This window comes from Chlorocebus sabaeus, chromosome 8, assembly GCF_047675955.1.
Source record: "Chlorocebus sabaeus isolate Y175 chromosome 8, mChlSab1.0.hap1, whole genome shotgun sequence".
Lineage (NCBI taxonomy): Eukaryota > Metazoa > Chordata > Mammalia > Primates > Cercopithecidae > Chlorocebus > Chlorocebus sabaeus.
Window position 1 is genome coordinate 66,551,380 of NC_132911.1, and position 19,279 is coordinate 66,570,658.

At 39.3% G+C, this 19,279-nt stretch overlaps 1 protein-coding gene and 1 pseudogene across 4 annotated transcripts in view; both read left to right on the forward strand.

The window, feature by feature from the left end:
- The window catches only part of NKAIN3 (sodium/potassium transporting ATPase interacting 3), a 764,304-nt gene that overhangs the window by 122,442 nt on the left and 622,583 nt on the right, over positions 1-19,279 (forward strand). The gene's annotated exons all lie outside the window — the stretch shown is intronic.
- On the forward strand, positions 9,761-14,826 carry LOC119624923 (translation machinery-associated protein 7-like; annotated as a pseudogene).

A 19,279-nucleotide genomic window follows, 5' to 3' on the forward strand; every position in this document is an offset into this window, starting at 1 on the left:
ATGAGCAATAAAAATAATGAATACATGAAGGAATTTTAATGCGACAAATCTTGCTTTGCAATCTAATATTGTTATTAAGGACAAAGTTAAAAGCATTATTGAAATACACATTATTATTAGAATGGGTGACATGGTAAGGCAGCAGGATACAGTTAAATGCCCGTTGGTCTTAGAAAACCAGACTTGGACCACCAGCTTTGCCATGTAATTTATGGCCATGAGCAAGTTATCTTACCTTTCTAAGTCTCCGTTCTCTCATCTGTAAAATGTGGCTTATACAACTGATACAATTGACCCCCATGTTATTGTGAGGACCCAGTGAAATAGTACACTTGGTGTTTCCAAATTGATGTATGAGAGAGAGACAGAGAGAGAGAGAGAGAGAGAGAGAGAAAGTCATGAGTCCCCTGCACTTTATAATAGATTATACTTCTTAAAGAATTGGGATAAACATCAAAGGTCATACTGACTATAGTACAGTGTTTTATTAATTTATAGGATCATCTCTTCAGATAGTCACAAATACTACCCAGGCCAGGCCAGACAGTTGACATAATTGAATGAGTGTCATACAACAGGAAATGGTATATCCTGTAGTAAATAAGGGAGTTTTTGTCCCATTAAAATCAGGGAATCATCAACCACTGCTTAGTTTAATGAAATGAATCTTGCCACATGGGAGTGTGGGCCACATGGTAAAAGGGCCCATGTGGTTTTGCAGTAAAGCTGGAATATTAGAGTTTCTGATGGAGTTGTTATCTCAAACACAGAACTGATAAAATAAAAATGTTGCCAAAAAAAAAAACTGTGGTAGATTCAGCATGCAGGCTGCCGTTTTTGACCTTTGATTAAGTCACTGTCAGCTGCTTTCTGCATGTAAACACCCATCCACGTTGAACGGCCATGTGAAGCAAGCTCAGCAGTTCATCTTACCTTCAGCATTGATGCTTACATTCAGAAAGGACCCATTATATTATGCAAGACACATAAGACATATGAAAGAATAGATCATGTGTGTTCATCATCACTTTAGTTTCTGTTAAGTAGGATCCTAACCCCAATTTGGAGGAGAAAGATGCAGTAACTTTTCCATCGTGGTAACATTTCCCCAGGTTGGTACATATTTTGGTGATGCTTTAGTGGTTTGAGAAAGTCACTTAACCATGTTCCTTATCTTTACAATGAAGGCAGTAGATTAGATTAAATCTACAGTGATTTTCACCTGTAATATTCCATGAGTCTACAGTGAGATTGGTAGTAAATGTAATTTCAAACATGCCTTTCAATGTGCTTTTCTGTCTTATCTTGAAAAAGGAAAAGCAAAAAACTCTGCTGATGGCTTCTTGTTATCTTAGTAAATATCCTGCAACAAAAATATTTTCCTTTTATATGAATTTTTAAGAATTCATTTTCAAAAATCTTCCCATAGGCCATGGTGGTTTTAGCCATGGGTAAATTTCACTCATATGCCTTACTATGTAATGACATTGTGGAGTGTAACTGGCTTTTTAATACAGTTAAATAATTTTCCAAAATGTTTTATTTTAAATAGTTATAGGCCACCATTTACTAACTTGCTGCTAAAAAATATTAAAATATCTGTTTCATGTGAATCAACATTTACCTTCCAAATATTGGTGTGAAAATCCACCTGTTACATGAAAGGCCTTAGATTTTAGAAATATATTTGGGACCCAAAAATTGTTCTTATTTTTCAGATTATGTTTATATCTGATTATTCCTAACATATAAAACCTGTTAGATTGCCTTGTCTTTGTTCATTTAAAATTTAGCTACCTCCAATTTAATAGTTGAAGATTATATTTGAAGCATGGATTTATTTCATGATTTGAAAAACAAAGCTAAGGAAAAAATTGTTTGGAATTCTTGGTCATTGCTTATTCAGGCCCTAGCAAAGGTAATGCGTGGTAACAAACGGGGATGGGCAGGATTGCCAAGCATATGTGGATTAACTAAAGTTCACATTTAATTGGCTACTTTTATCAAACCCTGGCCATAATACTGATAATGCCAAGTGCTACTTTAGACACTTGACAATCATGATGATCTAAAACAACCACGTTTAAATAGTTTTTTAAAACATCCATCAAAGTTGCATTATCCTAATTTTAAAATTAAGACACCAGACTGAGATTACATATCTTTCTAATTACCATGTCTCCAAATTGGGATTTCAGCCAGCTCTGACTGCTGTCGGGTCTCTGGGCTTTCCCTTCTGCCATGCGTGCTGGTGATTGTAAGGTGTACTGTTGGCCTCCAGGATTTTAGTGTTTCCAGTTGTAATAAAATCTCTAGTTGACCAAAAACTCTGGTCAAATAAGCAATTGGGTCATCAGCTTTATTAGTGGGTCAGACCAGTGCCTCACAGACCCAAATACAGGCTTCTGTGGTAAAAATGTAAAGAAGACCAGAGCAAGGCCTCCAGGGAGCCACCCATCTTGAGCTCACGTGCTTTTCTGCGGGTAGAGAAACTGAAGGGCAGCCAGCCTGTCTGCGTGGAGGTCCTGGAGAGGGAAGGGAGAGCTGCTGCATGGAAACTAGAAAGCCAGCCTGAACATAACTTCATCTACAGGAAAATAAGAGTTGCAATGTCATAACATATACTTTATCTAATTTTATTTTTATTAGATAAATAGTATTTTTGTATATCTATGGGGTAAAATTTGGTGTTTCAATATATGTATACATGGTAGAATGATCAAATCAGGTTAATTAGCATATTCATCACCTCAAATATCTATCATTTATTTGTGATGAGAACATTTAAAACCTAGTCTTTTCGCTGTTTTGAAATGGAACGAATTGGGAGAGCAAAGGAGGTGCTGGAAAACATGACTTTTATATTAAGGCCAAGGTAGGAAATGAAAAGAGAGAAAGGTCTCTCTGTCTGACCATCTCAGGGCAGCCGCTGTCACATCAAACTGAGGGAATTCTTCTCTGGGCTCCCTGCTTTTTAGGGTACAGAAAAGGTTTAATATCACTGAATAATTATCCCATTGCTCTTTCTGACATCTAACAATAAATATATTTGCAGAAAGGGAAAACTGAGTAAGTCTGTGGATCTATGTTGCCTACCTGGGTACAGGAGTACATACAGGTGGGCATGAAGGGTGGATGATTCAGTGTTTCTGCACTCCAAAAAACGCAGAGTAACTGTTTGTTATGTGACTTCCTGATACAGTTTGGTAGAGAATGCAATTAAGTGTCCAGGCATCCTGGGTGTCATTTAGGGCTCAGTAGCAGTAGTGCCTAATCTTAGATAATTAATGTTGTTTTATCTAGTTTTTGTTGTTGTTGATGTTTTTTACTCTTTGTGTTTGAGAATAATGGGCATTCAGTCCAAACTGAACTGAACGGACAGCATACTTTGCCTTTATTGCCTCTTTGGGGACAGGCAGTCTTGAGAACAAGTCACCTGTGTAGACACATGTACCTTTTTCTTTCTTTTTTTAAAATTTAGCTTTTGTTTTAAGTTCAGGGGTACATGTGCTGGTATTGCTGTTATACTGGTAATTTGTGATATAGGTAAACTTGTGCCATGCGGTTTTTTGTACAATTATTTTGTCACCCAGGTTTTAGGTCTAGTACCCATTAGTTATTCTTCCTGATACTTTCCTTTATCCCACTCCCCACCCTCCAATAGGCCTCAGTGGGTGGTGTTCCACTCTATGTGTCCATTTCTTCTCATCATTTAGCTCCCACTTATAAGTGAGAATATGTGTTCTTTGGCTTTTTGTTCCTGCATTAATTTGCTAAGGGTAATGTCTGTCAGCTCCATCCATGTTCCTGCACAGGACATGAACTTGTTCCTTTTATAGGGCTGCATAGTAGTCCATGGTGCATATGTACAACATTTTCTTTATCCAGTATATCACTGAAGGGCATTTAGCTTGATTTCATGTTTGGCTATTGTGAATAGTGCTGCAATGAATATAAACATGCATGTGTCTTCATAATGGAATGATTTATATTCCTTTGGATAATACCCACTAATGGGATTGCTGGGTTGAATGGTGTTTCTGCCTCTAGGTCTTTGAGGCATCACTACACTGTGTTCCACAATGGTTGAACTAATTTACACTCTCACAAACAGAGTAAAAGCATTCCTTTTCCTCCACAACCGCATCAGCGTCTATTGTTTTGTGACTTTTAAATAATAGCTATTCTGACTGGTGTGAGATGGTATTGTGGTTTGGATTTGCATTTCTCTAATGATCGGTGATGTTGGGCTTTTTTTCATATGATTGTTGTCCGCATGTATGTTTTCTTTTGAAAAGCGTCTGTTCACGTCCATTTACCCACTTTTCAACAGGGCTGTTTGCTTTTCTTCTTGTAAATTTGTTGTTTCTTACAGATGCTGGATATTAGAACTTTGTCAGATGCATAGTTTGCATAATTTTTCTCCCATTCTGTAGCTTGTCTGTTTACTCTATTGATAGTTCTCTTTGCTGTGCAGAAGCTCTTTAGTTTAAGTATATCCCATTTGTCAATTTTTATTTTTGTTGCAATTGCTTGTGTCTTCCTCATGAAATCTTTTCACGTTCCTATGTCCAGAATGTTGTCTTCCAGAAATTGAAACTAGACTTCTTCCTTATACCATATACAAAAAATAACTTAAGATTGATTAAATATTTAAATGTAAAACTCAAAACTATATGTACTTTATCTTTTGGTATCCTAGGAATTTTCCTGAATTGTTTTCTACAACCAAGTCTCCCTTGTAGCCTTAGTGGTCAAAGGACTGCTTTTATTTGAAACAGTCCTGTAGAAGACATATAAGTGAAATGGTACTAATTTAGCTGAGGAAAACAAAGATCCAATTCCAGCTGTGAAATAAGGTCAAAGTCATAAGACAACATTAAATAAGAAAGATGAGCATTTAATATTATATTGCGAGTTAGAAAAATAGATAAAAGATAAGAACTAGATAAAAAGGCAGCATTTAAATAGGGACAAGTAATATGGGCACAATGAAGGAAGAAGAGAAAAGATACATAGAAATGGAATAAAGCAGGAAAGTTATGAGATTCTCTGGATAAGAAATGAAAAGCATATGTAATATTATTTTAAAATAGACTTTATGAAAATAAAGGAAATGATGTAAGTAAGGGCAAATGGCAGTTTTTGAAATACAATTTGCAGATCACAATGGATAATAAGAAACGTTATCTAAGTTTTTGAAATCTCTCATTGTTTAATTCATTATGAAGATGAATGTGTGTGTGCGCGCACGCACGTGTGTGTTTGTGAAAAATATTAGACTCATTTAGGAAATATACATAGTATCAAAAATGTCACACACATCTTGTCATGTTTCACTAAATAATATTGGTACTCGGCTCATTCTGTCTCAACTGGAATAATTTATCTTTGGTGTGTTAATCTCTGACCCTCTCTCAATGACAACAACAACAACAACAATAAAACATTCACTAGACAAAATAAGAAAGTTCTAATTAAAGCCCTAAAAAGTGTTTAGTAGAAGAAAAAAATTGATAAAATATCAGAGCTGCCAAATATCTCAACATTTTAATAGAATAAGACTATGAAAAAAATGTGTAGGAAAACTCCATGCTTTTGAAATGGTCATTTTACTCTGAGTAGAAGTTAAGTTTATTGGCAATCACTTGGCTTCACAATAATTTAAAACCACATAAACATATAACAAAGAGAAATACATTTATTATATCATTATAAAGAGCATTTTGCTAACTATAAACTTTCAAAAATGTGCATGATTTGAAGGAGATTTCTGTAGTGGAGTGAAGCTCACTTTTATTGCCAATTTGTAAGTTTATGAACATAATTTAGATAAGTTTTATTACTAGTAGTAATGGGAAGTTGAAATATTGAAATTTTTTGCTGTATTTTGTATATTTTTTTATTTTATATTTTATTTTGGCTATATTTATATTTTGGCTGTATTAACTTCAAAAAGTTATCTCGCTTACCTGGCCACTTCATTATGCAAAGAAAAGCATAAATGTATTATATTCATTGAACCATTAAATGGGAGCCTAGCAAAGCAATTAAAATTAATAGGTCATTCTGGAACAGGATAGAGATAGTATGAAAAAAAGAAAACCTGTGTTGATTAGCTGTCAAAGTGTTGCATCTGTTTGTCAAGATGAACAGAGAAGCAAATATTTTTGGTAACTGTCTTTCCATTTTTATCATTATAATTCATATGGTCTCATCATCTTTTAAAACTGCAGATCAGAATTTTTAAAATATTTTAACCACCCTCTTCAAAAATACTATAAATAAACTATATGACTTGGAGATAAGGAAAATTAATTTTATATTCAGCATTCTCAGTCTCCTGGACTGTAACAGCAGCACAAATCTTCATGTTGACAATGTGCAGCAGTGTTGGTTTATTGGCATGAAAGTTGAAGTGAAAGGTTACGAAAGATTAACACAGTGCAGGAGTCTACTTTAAATATCAGTAGAATCCCTGGTCATAGATAGTGGAAAATGTAAAGGAAACATTGTTAGTTTATGAAGAGACACCAGAGTATTGAATACCCACGATTTTTCTTAAAGAACTAAAGTGTTTTCATTTGTAATGTAATATTCCATGGTTGGTATTGAGGAAATTCATAAAGATTTATCCCAGATTTTCTTCTACAAGCTTTATAGTTTTAGCTCTTATATTTAAGTTGATAATGAGGTTTGTGTACTTTTTGTGTGTAGTATGAGGAAAGGGTCAGCGTTTTTTTCTGCAGAGATATTCATTTATTCAGAATCCATTTATTGAAAACACAATCTTCATTTCATTGAATTTCCTTGGTATCTTTATTGAAAATCCATCTACAACATAATAATTGTGGGTATATTTCTGGACTCAAAATTCCTTTTAATTGATCTATTTGTCAATCTTTATGCCAATCTCATACTCCTTAGAGTGCTTTTATTGTAAATCTTAAATACCAGCTAATTTGATTCATCTGATTTTGTTTTTTATTAAAAAAAAGTAAACTATTCTAGATTATTTGCCTTTCCGTACAAATATTAACATTGGCTTGTCAAATTCTTATATAGACACTGCTAGGATTTTGATTCTGAATATATTCAATTTATAGTCAATTCTAGAACTGACCTCTTAAAAATGGTGAATTTTCAAATTAATAAAAAAGTATATATCTCCATTTAGATAAGCCTTCTTTAACTTTTTAAAGCAAAGCTTTAGAGTTTTCAGCTCACAGGCATTGCACATCTTTTTGTTGAATTTATTTCTAAGTGTTTTTCTTTTTATAGTACGTGTTAACATTTGATTTTATTGTCAGGTTGTTTATTTCCAGTGTATAAAAAGTTGATTTTTGCATGTTAGTTTTATATCTTGAGAATTTGTTAAACTCATTAGCTTTAGGAAGCTTTATATTAGGTTCTTTAAGATTTTCTACATACACCATGTCATATGCAAATAAATGCACTATTGTTACTTCCATTCTAACATGTGCCTTTCATGTTTTTTTTTTTTTTTTTTTTTTTTTGTCTTGCTATACTTGCAGCGGTGAGAGTGGACATTCTTTGCCTTTTTCCCAATTTCAGGAGAAAATATTCTGTTTTTCATCATTAAATATGAAGTTAGTTTTACCTTTTTCGTAGATACCCTTTATCGGGTTAAAGACGTTTTCCTCCATTTCTCATTGCATTTTTTAAAAATCATGAATGGTGCTGAATCTTGTTAAATGGTTTTTTTCCTTTACTAAGATAATCTTACAGTTTTTCTCTTTGTTACATTTAGGTAATATGTTTAGATATGTTACATTTAGATAATACTACATTTATTAACCTTTGGATGTTAAACCAGCTGTGCACACATGGGAAAAATTACATTTGTTCTTGGTGAGTTACTATTTTTTTTTTCTTGCTGTGTTTAGTAATTTTTGTTTTTTTAATTTAGAAGTAAACTTTAATGTCAAAAATGCAAACCTGGGGAGGGCATAAAGATCACACTTGGAGGGTTGCACAGCGGCCAGGCAAAGGCGCTCCTCACTTCCCAGACAGAGAGGCGGTCAAGCAGTCTCACTCCTCACTTCCCAGACGGTGGGGCCCGGCGGCTGAGCCGAGGCACTCGTCACTGCTTAGGCAGTGCGGCCGCCAGGCAGAGATGCGCCTCACTTCCCAGATGGGATGGCGGCCTGGCAGAGGCTCCTCACTTTCCAGAGGGTGCAGCGGCTGGGCAGTGGCTCTCCTCACTTCCCAGACAGCTGGGCAGCCCAGCAGTGGCACTCCTCACTTCCCAGACGGTGGGGCGGCCAGGAAGAGGCGCTCCTCACTTCCTAGGCCGTGCGGGAGCAGGGCAGAGGCGCTCCTCACTTCCCGGACAGCTGGGCGGCCTGGCAGAGGCGCTCCTCACTTCCCGGACAGCTGGGCGGCCTGGCAGAGGGACTCCTCACTTCCCGGACAGCTGGGCGGCCTGGCAGAGGCGCTCCTCACTTCCCGGACAGCTGGGCGGCCTGGCAGAGGAGCTCCTCACTTCCCGGACAGCTGGGCGGCCTGGCAGAGGAGCTCCTCACTTCCCGGACAGCTGGGCGGCCTGGCAGAGGCGCTCCTCACTTCCCGGACAGCTGGGCGGCCTGGCAGAGGAGCTCCTCACTTCCCAGACAGCTGGGCGGCCTGGCAGAGGAGCTCCTCACTTCCCAGACGTGGCGGAGGCCAGGCAGAGGCGCTGTGTATTTGGTAATATTTTTAAGAATTCATGAAAAAAGTATATGAAACAGACAAATTGAGGATGGTCCCATTGTAGAGATTTAAAATTATTGAAGCAAGAGAATTTATTTATATCTAAATATCTAAATATCAGAGGTTTTTCTTTTTTTTTTTTGTAGTTGCTTATGTAAATTCTGGAACATTGTTTTCAATTTTAATAAAGATATTTATCCAAAGTTCTACACACATCCACATATAGACACACATACATATATATCCTGATATCTATCTTCATTAGATACATATCTTAATTACACATATATCTTAATTCAATAGATATCTTAAGAAGCTTCTCTGAAGTGGTAAGTAGATATACAGCTCAATTAGATATACATATTAGCAGATAGAAATACCTGAGCAATTGATCAATAGAGGTTCTGTTTATTAAAAAAGTAGTTGCATACCTATTTTTACATGTTAATTATTCTTTCAAAGACACTGATGAATTTTCATGTTAAAAAAATTCTAAAATGTGTATTTAAATCACCCATATAGTGATTCTTAAGTCTCCAGATTTATTACTTTATGAGCTACCAGAATTATAGAAATGTGGCAATTTATTTTGAAGGAAAAGGAGGATTTTAGAAATGTACTACCATGTGATTTTAATAGCACACTATACAGACATCAGTACTTACAGGGAAAACCTTAATAATCCTTTAGTGTAATGGCTAGTGTTAATTATCTTTCACACACACACATGCACACACACACTGTCTTAGAGCTACTTTATTTTTATCCTCAGAAGACCCTTATGCACAAAGGCGATTGCTTCCGTTATAGAAGCTTCCCTTGTGTGATTATTTCCCTTTAGAATCTTAGGCATCACAGTTTAGAAAAGTCCCCTCAAAAGCCCCATTCTTGTACGGCTAGGCCACAACCTGGTGCCTAAGTCTATTCTCAGTGTATCAGTGCTCTTCAAGACAATTATACAGTGAAAAGCTTAGGCTTTTTTTTACAAAGTCAGTTTATATAGTAATATACATTAATTTACAGAATTAATTCTCAGATATTCCTTGTATTAAAAGGACAGGGTATTTCCTGGGTACTTCATAGCTTAAGATAACAATGGGTTTATCATAGTATTTTTATTTCACTTATTTGCTTAAACAATTGTGGCTCTTAATTTATAGTAGAATAAATTTGATGTGTGTGTTAACTTTCTACTAATTAATAAACTGATCATTTTAGCCCTACTTACCCTGTCTATTCTGCCAAACCAAATTACAAAATTTACACTTTACTCCTATGACACTTTCTTCATGATTTTTCCCCTGTAACTTTTCTTGTGTTAATCACTATTAGGAAAATGTCTCCTACCTATCTCTTCAGAGGAACTTCTTACTGTGGCTTTATTTTCCAGGTACCAGGTTATAACGACTTACTTTGGTATTTGTTATACCAAGTGATTGTGATGCCTGAACTTCCTCGACCTCAGCTGATCATCAGAGGGAGAAAGGACAAAAGCCCTTGAGCAGGCAGTGAGATACATACAGGTTTTAACAATTTACTGTGCACAACAGATGCCAACAAAATATTATTTAAGTTATTGGGATATTTGGGGTGTTCTTTGGGGTGTTCTAGAGGAATCATCTTAAAACTCTCCCAGTACAGAAGTGGTGTGTCTGTTATCAGTGGTGCCATCCCAGATCTTTAAGGCTTTAAGGTTTAATAGGAATGCCACTGGCCTCAGTACTTGAAGGACCACTGATCCTTGCTACCATCCTGATATTTAATTAGAGTAGAAAATAAACTTTACCATCTCATTTGTGCCTTTTATTATCTTTTCCGTTAAAAAAAAAAGCACAACAAACCAAAGCTTCTAAAATTCACCTTTTTTTGTTGTTGTTGTTGGTGGAACAAAGATGTGATAATATTAGAGTTGTTTATTTTGTTTAAATTAAAGGAATTCTATCTTGAAGTATGTACTTTGTTTTCCTCAGGAGCACAAGCCACTCTACAGGTAATAACTCACTTAGATCTTTCAAATTCTGCAGAGAGTTGTAGTGATAAGTAGTATATACAATTTATAGGGAGGACAGTTGAAGTAGAGGTTGCCTCTAATTGCTCAGATTCAGAAACCACAACTATAATGGAACTCAGAATGGAATCTGAGTCTCTTGACTCCCAATTAGTTCTCTATCCACTAGATCATACTCCCTGCTCCTCAGTCTTAGGAAAATAGATGATAAATTTTATATAAGGCTAACTCTCAATTACCTACAGTTTGTAACGAGCGCCTACAGATGCTGGTTTACATTCACATCATTGCCCTGGAGTCGGCGCTAGGGCATCTGCCAGAATCCTGCGGATCAGCTGTCTTGTGCTACTGTGACAAAGGAAGGAAGAAAGGCAAGCAGGAGGAGAACAAAGGGAGCAGAAGCAGCTTGGATGTGGGAAGCACAGAACTTATAAAAATCAGGGAAACTTTAATAGTTGCGGAGTTGGATGTCAAGATTATGCTGCCATCTATGTTTGTGCAGGTGGAGACAAATTGAGATGGAATTCCATCCTTATACATCATTTTCCATACCAACATGGACATTAACTTAACACAAGGGTAAACCTGGTGGGAAAGGGGCGCAGGCATCATGTCTGGCCACGAAGCTGGCAAGAAGCCCCCAAAACAGCCCAAGAAGCAGGCTGAGGAGATGGACGAGGAGATAACATTTTCGAGCATAACGAGAAAGAGAAGCAGAAGAAACTCAAGGAGCTAAAAGCAGAGGCTGCAGGGAAGGGCCCCCTGGTCTCAGATGGAATTAAGAAATCTGGTAAAAAAGCAAGCTGTTTCTTGTGCCTGAGGCCATGGCGACCCTGGATTCCAACCTTATTTAAACATCTGAATTTCCTGCTGTAACATCCTTTGCCACCTATAGTTAGAATGAAGTGTCATCTTGGAGACTGCTGCACATTTAAGAATAAACTTTTGTAAAAATAAATGAAATAAAAATAAAAGCAAATCTAAACCACAAAATAAGCAAGTAACATTAAAAGCTAGAGCTTTGGCAGTTCTGCAAGGACTTCCGTTGCATAGGCAGATTTCATGTAAGCTGTTGAATCTCTAGTATCAATGGTATGACATGACTCAAAGTACATGGTAGTAAGTTAAAAATTTCCAAGTGAGAATGGTGACAAAACAAACACTTTACAAGGCTCAATAGGGAGATTATTCACTTAGTATTTGGACTTGGTGCCTTGCAGCAATAAACTGTAGCGTGTTCACTGTTAGCAGAGTGAACTGTTACTGTCCTGTTTTAGTTGTGATTGTCTTTATTTTGATTACTCAGAAATTTCTAATATATCTTCTTGAAAATCAGAGTGGGTTGTGATGTTTAATATAAGAAATTATAGGCCAGGAGCAGTGGCTCATACCTGTAATCCCAGCACTTTGGGAGGCCGAGGCAGGCAGATCGCAAGGTCAGGAGACCGAGACCATCCTGGCTAGCATGGTGAAACTGTGTCTCTACTAAAAATACAAAAAAGTAGCCAGATGTGGTGGCACACGCCTATAATCCCAGCTACTCTGGAGGCTGAGGCAGGAGAATCACTTGAACCCAGAAGGCAGAGGTTGCAGTAAGCTGAGATCACACCACTGCACTCCAGCCTGGGTGACAGAGCAAGACTACGTCTCAAAAAACAAACAAAAAAAATATTGGCAACATTTATATGGTATAAAACTACTCAACTTTTTTTGTTTCTATTATCTGGAGATATTTACATTATTTTTTTTTCAGAAGATAAACTTAAGGCATGAAATACATGTTCAGGGCCGGGCGTGGCAGCTAATGCTTGTAATCTCAGCACTTTGGGAGGCCACGGCAGGTGGATCGCTTGAGGTCAGGAGTTCAAGACCAGCCTGGCCAACATGGCGAAACCCTGTCTCTACTAAAAATACAAAAATTAGCAGAGAGTGTTGGTGGGTGCCTGTAATCCCAGCTACTTAGGAGGCTGAGGCAGGAGAATTGCTTGAACCTGGTAGGTAGAGGTTGCAGTGAGCCGAGATCATGCCACTGCTCTCCAGCCCGGGTGTAAGAGCCAGCCTCTGTCTCAAAAAAAATAAAAATAAAAAAAAGAGAGAGAGAGAGAAATACATACTCAGTGATGAGATTTGCTTAAACAAGCAACAATGGTATAAAAGAAGAGAGAATGGAGAATGTGGTAAACCTTGAAAGTATAAATGACTATGTGATCTCTCAAAGGAGCTTTTGGTATAATTCCTGATGACTAGAATGTGTGAATCTCATTAACTGCACCTTAGAATGGTGCCTGGTACATAGTCAGCTCTCAGTAAGTATCTGCCTAAATGAAGGACATAGAAAAGCCAGCTTTTAAGTTCCAGGATGCAAGAGCATTGAAGAAATGGAGAGAGTCATTATGGAAACATCAGCTAACATGCTTGAAGTAAGGAGGAACCATGAATTGTCTCAGAGATGTGCAAGCTTTTTCACAGAGTTAAAAGCTGAGACAATGGTCTAATATAGGGGAGACAGTGTGGATGACACAGGAGAGAGAGGGACAGTATATAAGACAAGGCTCCTGAACATAGAGGGGCTAAGACTTCCAGCAGAAGTAGAGAGTGTGGCTTATATGAGAGGAGGAACTTTTTTTTGTTTTATTTTGTTTATTCAGTAATGAAGGGAAAATAAGAGATCACAATTCAGGCTGGTCAGTTGTGCGAGTTCCTGTGTGGTAGATGCTATATTTTCTTTTCTTTTTTCTTTTCTGTTTTTTTTTTTTTTTTTTTTTGAGACAAAGTCTCACCTTGTCACCCAGACTGGAGTGCAGTGGTGTGATCTTGGCTCACAGCAACCTCTGCCCCCTGGGTTCAAGTGATTCTCCTGCCTCAGCCCCCACCCAGTAGCTGGGATTACAGGTCCACACCACCACGCCCAGCTAATTTTTGTCTTTTTAGTAGAGACGGGGTTTCTCCATGTTGGCCAGGCTGGTCTCGAACTCCTGACCTCAACTGATCCACCCGCCTTGGCCTCTTAGATTTCTGGCATTACAGGCATGAGCCATGTTGCCCGGTCAAATGCTATATTTTCTAGAAATTGGATGTTTTGTTGAGATTGACTGGAAGTATGAACCATAGGGGTGCAGAGGAAGCATTGACAAGGGGAGTGTCCTAGCATTTTTTGTAGGACAGGTCTTGTGTTCATGAAATCCCTAGCTTTTGTTTGTCTATGAAAAGTCTTCCTCTTTCCTTCATCTTTGAAGGATATTTTCACTGGATTCACTATTCTATAATAACAGTTAACTGTTGTTATTTTTCTTTTGACACTGTCTCCTGTCCTGTAAGGGTTCCACTGAGAAGTCCGCTGCCACGTGTATTAGAGATCCATTGAATATTATTTGTTTTATTTCTCCTGTCACTTTTAGAATCCTTTCTTTATCCCTGACCTTTGGCAGTTTCATTATTAAATGTCTCCAGATAGACTTACTTAGGATAAATGTGCTTCGTGTTCTATAACCTTCTTGTACTTGGATATTGATATCCTTCTCTAGGTTTGGGAAATTCTGTTAGTATTCTTTTGATGAAACTTTCTACGCTTCTCTCTCTCTCTCTCTCTCTCTCTCTCTCTCTCTCTCTCTCATTCTCTCTACATCCTCTTTAAGGCCAAGAACTCTTAGATTTTCCCTTCTGAGGCTGGCTATTTCCCAGATCTTGCATGCATGTGTTATTCTCATGTATTCTTTCTTTTGTCTTCTCTGGCTGTGTATTTTCACGTAGCCTCTCTTCAAATTCACTAATCCTTCTGCTTGATCAATGCTGTTACAAAATTCTTATGCACCCTGCAGTGAGTCAATTGCATTTTTTAACTCCAGAGTTTCTGTTTGATAATTTTAAATTTTTTCAATCTTTTTAAAATTTATCTCATAGGATTCGGAATTCCTTCTGTGTCATTATGAATTTTGTTGAGTTTCCTCAAAACAACTCTTTCGAATTTTCTGTCTGTAAGTTCACATATCTCTCCATAATGTTTCACTGGTGCCTTATTTAGTTCATTTGGTGAATGCATGTTTTACTGGATTGTCCTGATGCTTGTGGATGTTTATCACTATTGAGGCATTGAAGAATTAGGCATTTATGGTAGTATTTGCAGTCTGTGCCCATTCTTCTTGGGAAGGCTTTCCAGTTATCCAAAGCGACTTGGGTGTTGTTATCTAAGTTTTTGGTTACTGCAGCCATATCTGCCTTAGGGGGAACCCCACGCCCAGTAACTCTAAGGATCTTGATGACTCCTGGAAGTACTGCCTTTGTGGTCTTGGATAAGATCTGGAAGAATTCTCTGGATTATCAGGCAGAGACTCTTGTTCCTTCCCCTTACTTACTCCCAAATAAACAGAGTCTTTCTCTCTGAACAGAGCTTCTAGGGCTGGGAAAGGGGTGACACCATCATGGGGACTGCACCGAGTTAGGCCCAAAGCCAGCACAACACTGGGTCTCACCCAAGGTCCACAGTAACCACTGCCTGGATATTGCCTTTGTTAACTCACGTTTCTAGAGTTCTAGAATCAGCTGGTGGTGAAACAATCCAGGCTTTTATCTCAACCTTCAGGGCTTCAAGTGTCCCCTGATCACAGTTAGGTTCAGAGATGCTATCTGGCAGCCAGTCCCTGGAGTCACAAACCTTAGGTATCAACCGGTGCTCTTTTTTATTGTGGTTCAGCTGACACCAAGGCAACAAGAAAAAATCTTTCCCACTTTTCCCTTCACTTTCAACATGCGGAGGTGTTGCTCCCACTGGTCACCACCACCCAAGCCTGTGGTGAGTAATGTCTGATTACCACCAACGTTTATTTAAGGCCCACGGGCTTTTCAGTCAGCCTGCGGTGAATGCTTCCAGGCCTAGAACTCTCTTTTCAGCACAGTGGACTCTTCTTTGACTCAGAGCAAGTCAAGAAATACTGTCTAAGAGCCAAGACCTGGAATTGGGAACCTCAAGAGCCCACTTGGTGCTTGATATGGTTTGGCTGTGTCCCCACCCAAATCTCATTCTGAATTGTACTTTCCATAATCCCCACATGTTGTGGGAGGGACCTGGTGGGAAGTAATTGAATCATTAGAGTGGTTTCCTCCATGCCATTCTCATGATAGTAAGTTCTCACAAGATCTGATGGTTTTATAAGAGGCTTTTCCCTTTGCACTTGGCTCTCATTCTTCTCCATCCTGCCGCCCTGTGAAGGACTTGCTTGCTTCCCCTTTTGCCATGATTATAAGTTTCCTGAGGTTTCCCCAGCCCCACAGAACTGTGAGTGAATTTAACCTCTTTCCTTTTTAAATTACCCAATCTTGAGTATGTCCTTATAGCAGCGTGGGAACGGACTAATACAGTAAATTGGTACCACAAAGAGTGGGGTGCTGCTGTAAAGATAACCAAAAATGTGGAAGTAACTTTGAAACTGGGTAACAGGCAGAGGTTGGAACAGTTTGGAGGGCTCAGAAGAAGACAGGACAATGTGGGAAAGTTGGGAACTTCCTAGAGACTTGGAGGGCTCAGAAGACAGGAAGATGTGGGAAACTTTGGACCTTCCTAGAGACTTGTGGAACGGCTTTGACCAAAATGCTGATAGTGATATGGACAATGAAGACCAGGCTGAGGTGATCTCAGATGGAGATGAGAAACTTTTGGGAATGGGAGTAAAAGTCACTCTTGCTCTTCAAAGAGACTGGCAGCATTTTGCCCCTGCCCTAAAGATTTGTGCAACTTTGAACTTGAGAGAGATGATTTAAGGTATCTGGTGGAAGAAATTTCTAAGCAGCAAAGCATTCAAGAGAAAGCACAACATAAAAGTTTGGAAATTTTGCATCCTGACAATGCGATAGAAAAGAAAAACTCATTTTCTGGGGAGAAATACAAGCCAGCAACAGAAATTTGCATAAGTAGCAAGAAGCCAAATGTTGATCCCCAAGACAATGGGGAAAATGTCTCCAGGGCATGTCAGAGACCTTCATGGCAGCCCGTTTCGTCACAGGCACAGAGATCTAAAAGGAAAAAATGAGCCAGATCCAGGGCTCCCCTGCTATGTTTAACCTCAGGACTTGGTGCCCTTCATCCCAGCCACTCCAGCCAAGCCTAAAAGAGGCCAAGTTACAGCTCAGGCCATTGTTTCAGAGGGTGCGAGCCCCAAGCCTTGGAGGCTACCATGCAGTATTGGTCCTGAGGGTGCACAGAAGACAAGAATTGAGGTTTGGGAACCTCTGCCTAGATTTCAGAGAATGTATGGAAATGCCTGGATGTCAGGCAAAAGTCTGCTGCAGGGGTGAAGCCCTCATGGAGAACCTGTGCTAGGAAAGTGTGGAAGGGAAATGTGGGTCAGAGCCCCCACACAAAGTCCTCACTGGGACACTGCCTGGTGGAGCTGTGAGAAGAAGGACACTGTCTTCCAGACCCCAGAATGATAGATCCACTCACAGCTTGCACCACGTACCTAGAAAAGCAACAGACTCTCAATGCCAGCCCATGAAAGCAGCTGGGAGGGGGACTGTACCCTGTAAAGTCACAGGGGCAGAGCTAGCTGCTCAAGGACATGGGAGCCCACCTCTTGCAATAACATGCCCTGGATGTGACACATGAAGTCAAAGGAAATAAGTTTGTAACTTTAAGGTTTAATGACTGTCCTATTGGGTTTCAGACTCACATGGGGCCTGTAGCCCCTTTGTTTTGGCCAATTTCTCACATTTGGAATATGTGTACTACCCAATGCCTGTACCCTCATTGTATCTAGGAAGTAACTAACTTGCTTTTGATTTTCCAGGCTCAAATGCATAAGAAAATTGCCTTGTGTCCAGTAAGACTTTGGACTTTGACTTTTGAGTTAATACTGGAATAAAAGTTTGGAGGACTGTTGGAAGGGCATGATTGTGTTTTGAAATGTGAGGACATGAGATTTGGGAGGGGTCAGGGGAGGAATGATATGGTTTGGCTGTGTCTCCACCCAAATCTCGTCTTGAATTGTAGATCCCATAATCCCAACATGTCATTGGACGGAGCCGGTAGGAGGTATTTGAATCGTTGGGGTGGTTTCCCCCATGCTATTCTCATGATAATGAGTAAGTTTTCTTAAGATCTGGTGGTTTTACAAGGGGCTTACGCATTTGCTTGGCTCTCATTCTTCTCCTTCCTGCCAACATGAAAAGAAAGAAAGAAGGACATGTTTGCTTCCCCCTTTGCCATGATTTTAAGTTTCATGAGGCCTCCCCAGCCCTGCAGAACCATGAATCAATTAAACCTCTTTCCTTTATATATTACTCAATCTCAGGCATGTCCTTGTAGCAGTGTAAGTATGGACTAATACAGCGCTGTACCCTACTGTGCCTGAGCTCTTACCTATGCTGTAAGACAAAATACGCTTTTAATTTTCCCTTTCCTTTTCTCAATCAGAAATAGTTTCTCCCTATGGCCACCACAGCTGAGAATGTGTTAGGTCACACCTAAAGCAAGCACATCTCTGAGTCTCACCTATGGCCCATGGTGAGCACTGCCTGGGTATCACTGTTGATTATTCAGGGCCCAAGGACTCTTTAGTCAGCAGGTGATAAATCCTGCTGCGACTGAGTCCTTCCTTTCAAGGAAGAGGGTTTCCTCTCACCCCAGTGTATGTTTGGAAATGTCACCAGGAAGCTGGGGCCTGGAATAGGAGCCTCAGTACTCTGCCTGGTACCATATTGTATTGTGGCTGAGCTAATACCCAAGTTGGAATACAAAGTCATCTTTACTTTTCTGTCTGTTCTCCTCAAGCAGAGGGAAAGAGCCTCTCTTGGAGCCGCAAGTTGAGTTTCCTGGCATTGGGCTAAGGGTGGCACAAGCACTCCTTTGGCCACCCATGCTGACATCTCACTGGGTCATATCCCCACCAAGTTTACTGGCTCTGAGCCCAGCACAGTACCAAGACTTGACCAGGAATTGTAGCCTTTGTGGCTTAAGCCGCTTTTCAAAGTTATATAGGACCACAGAGTACTTTATTAGCCTGTGGTGGTGGAGCTGCAAGAATTCAGGTTCTAAGCACTTGGATTAACAATTTTCTTCTGGCTGGGGCTAGCATAATTGCTCCTTCTGCAGGTGCTGGCTGAGTTCTGCCTGGTGTTACTATCCACTGTGACAGAGAAGCACTGAGTTCCAATTCAGAATCCCACAATCACTGCTGTCTCCGTGCCCTAGGCACATAGATTCTCCATGCCACAGCGCTGCTGCTGGGTGGTGGTGGTGTGGGGGCGGCGTGGTTGCCTTTCCTACCCTCTTCAGTGCCTCTTTCAGTGATGCGAAGCTAAAACCAGGTACTGTAATTGCTCACCTGCTTATTGATTCTTACGAAGGTGCTTTTGTGTGTGAATAGTTGTCCAATTTGTTGTTCTGATGGAGACGATCATCAGTGGATGTTTCTATCTGGCCACCTTGCTCTGCCTCGACATTCAAGTTTTCTTGATGAGCCATTCTCATTTTAGAAGCCCACTGATTTCTCTTTTCTTTTAATTAGCAAACTATTAATAATTTACACCATACAAGTTATTACTCGGCTGTAAATCATTTTTAAACCA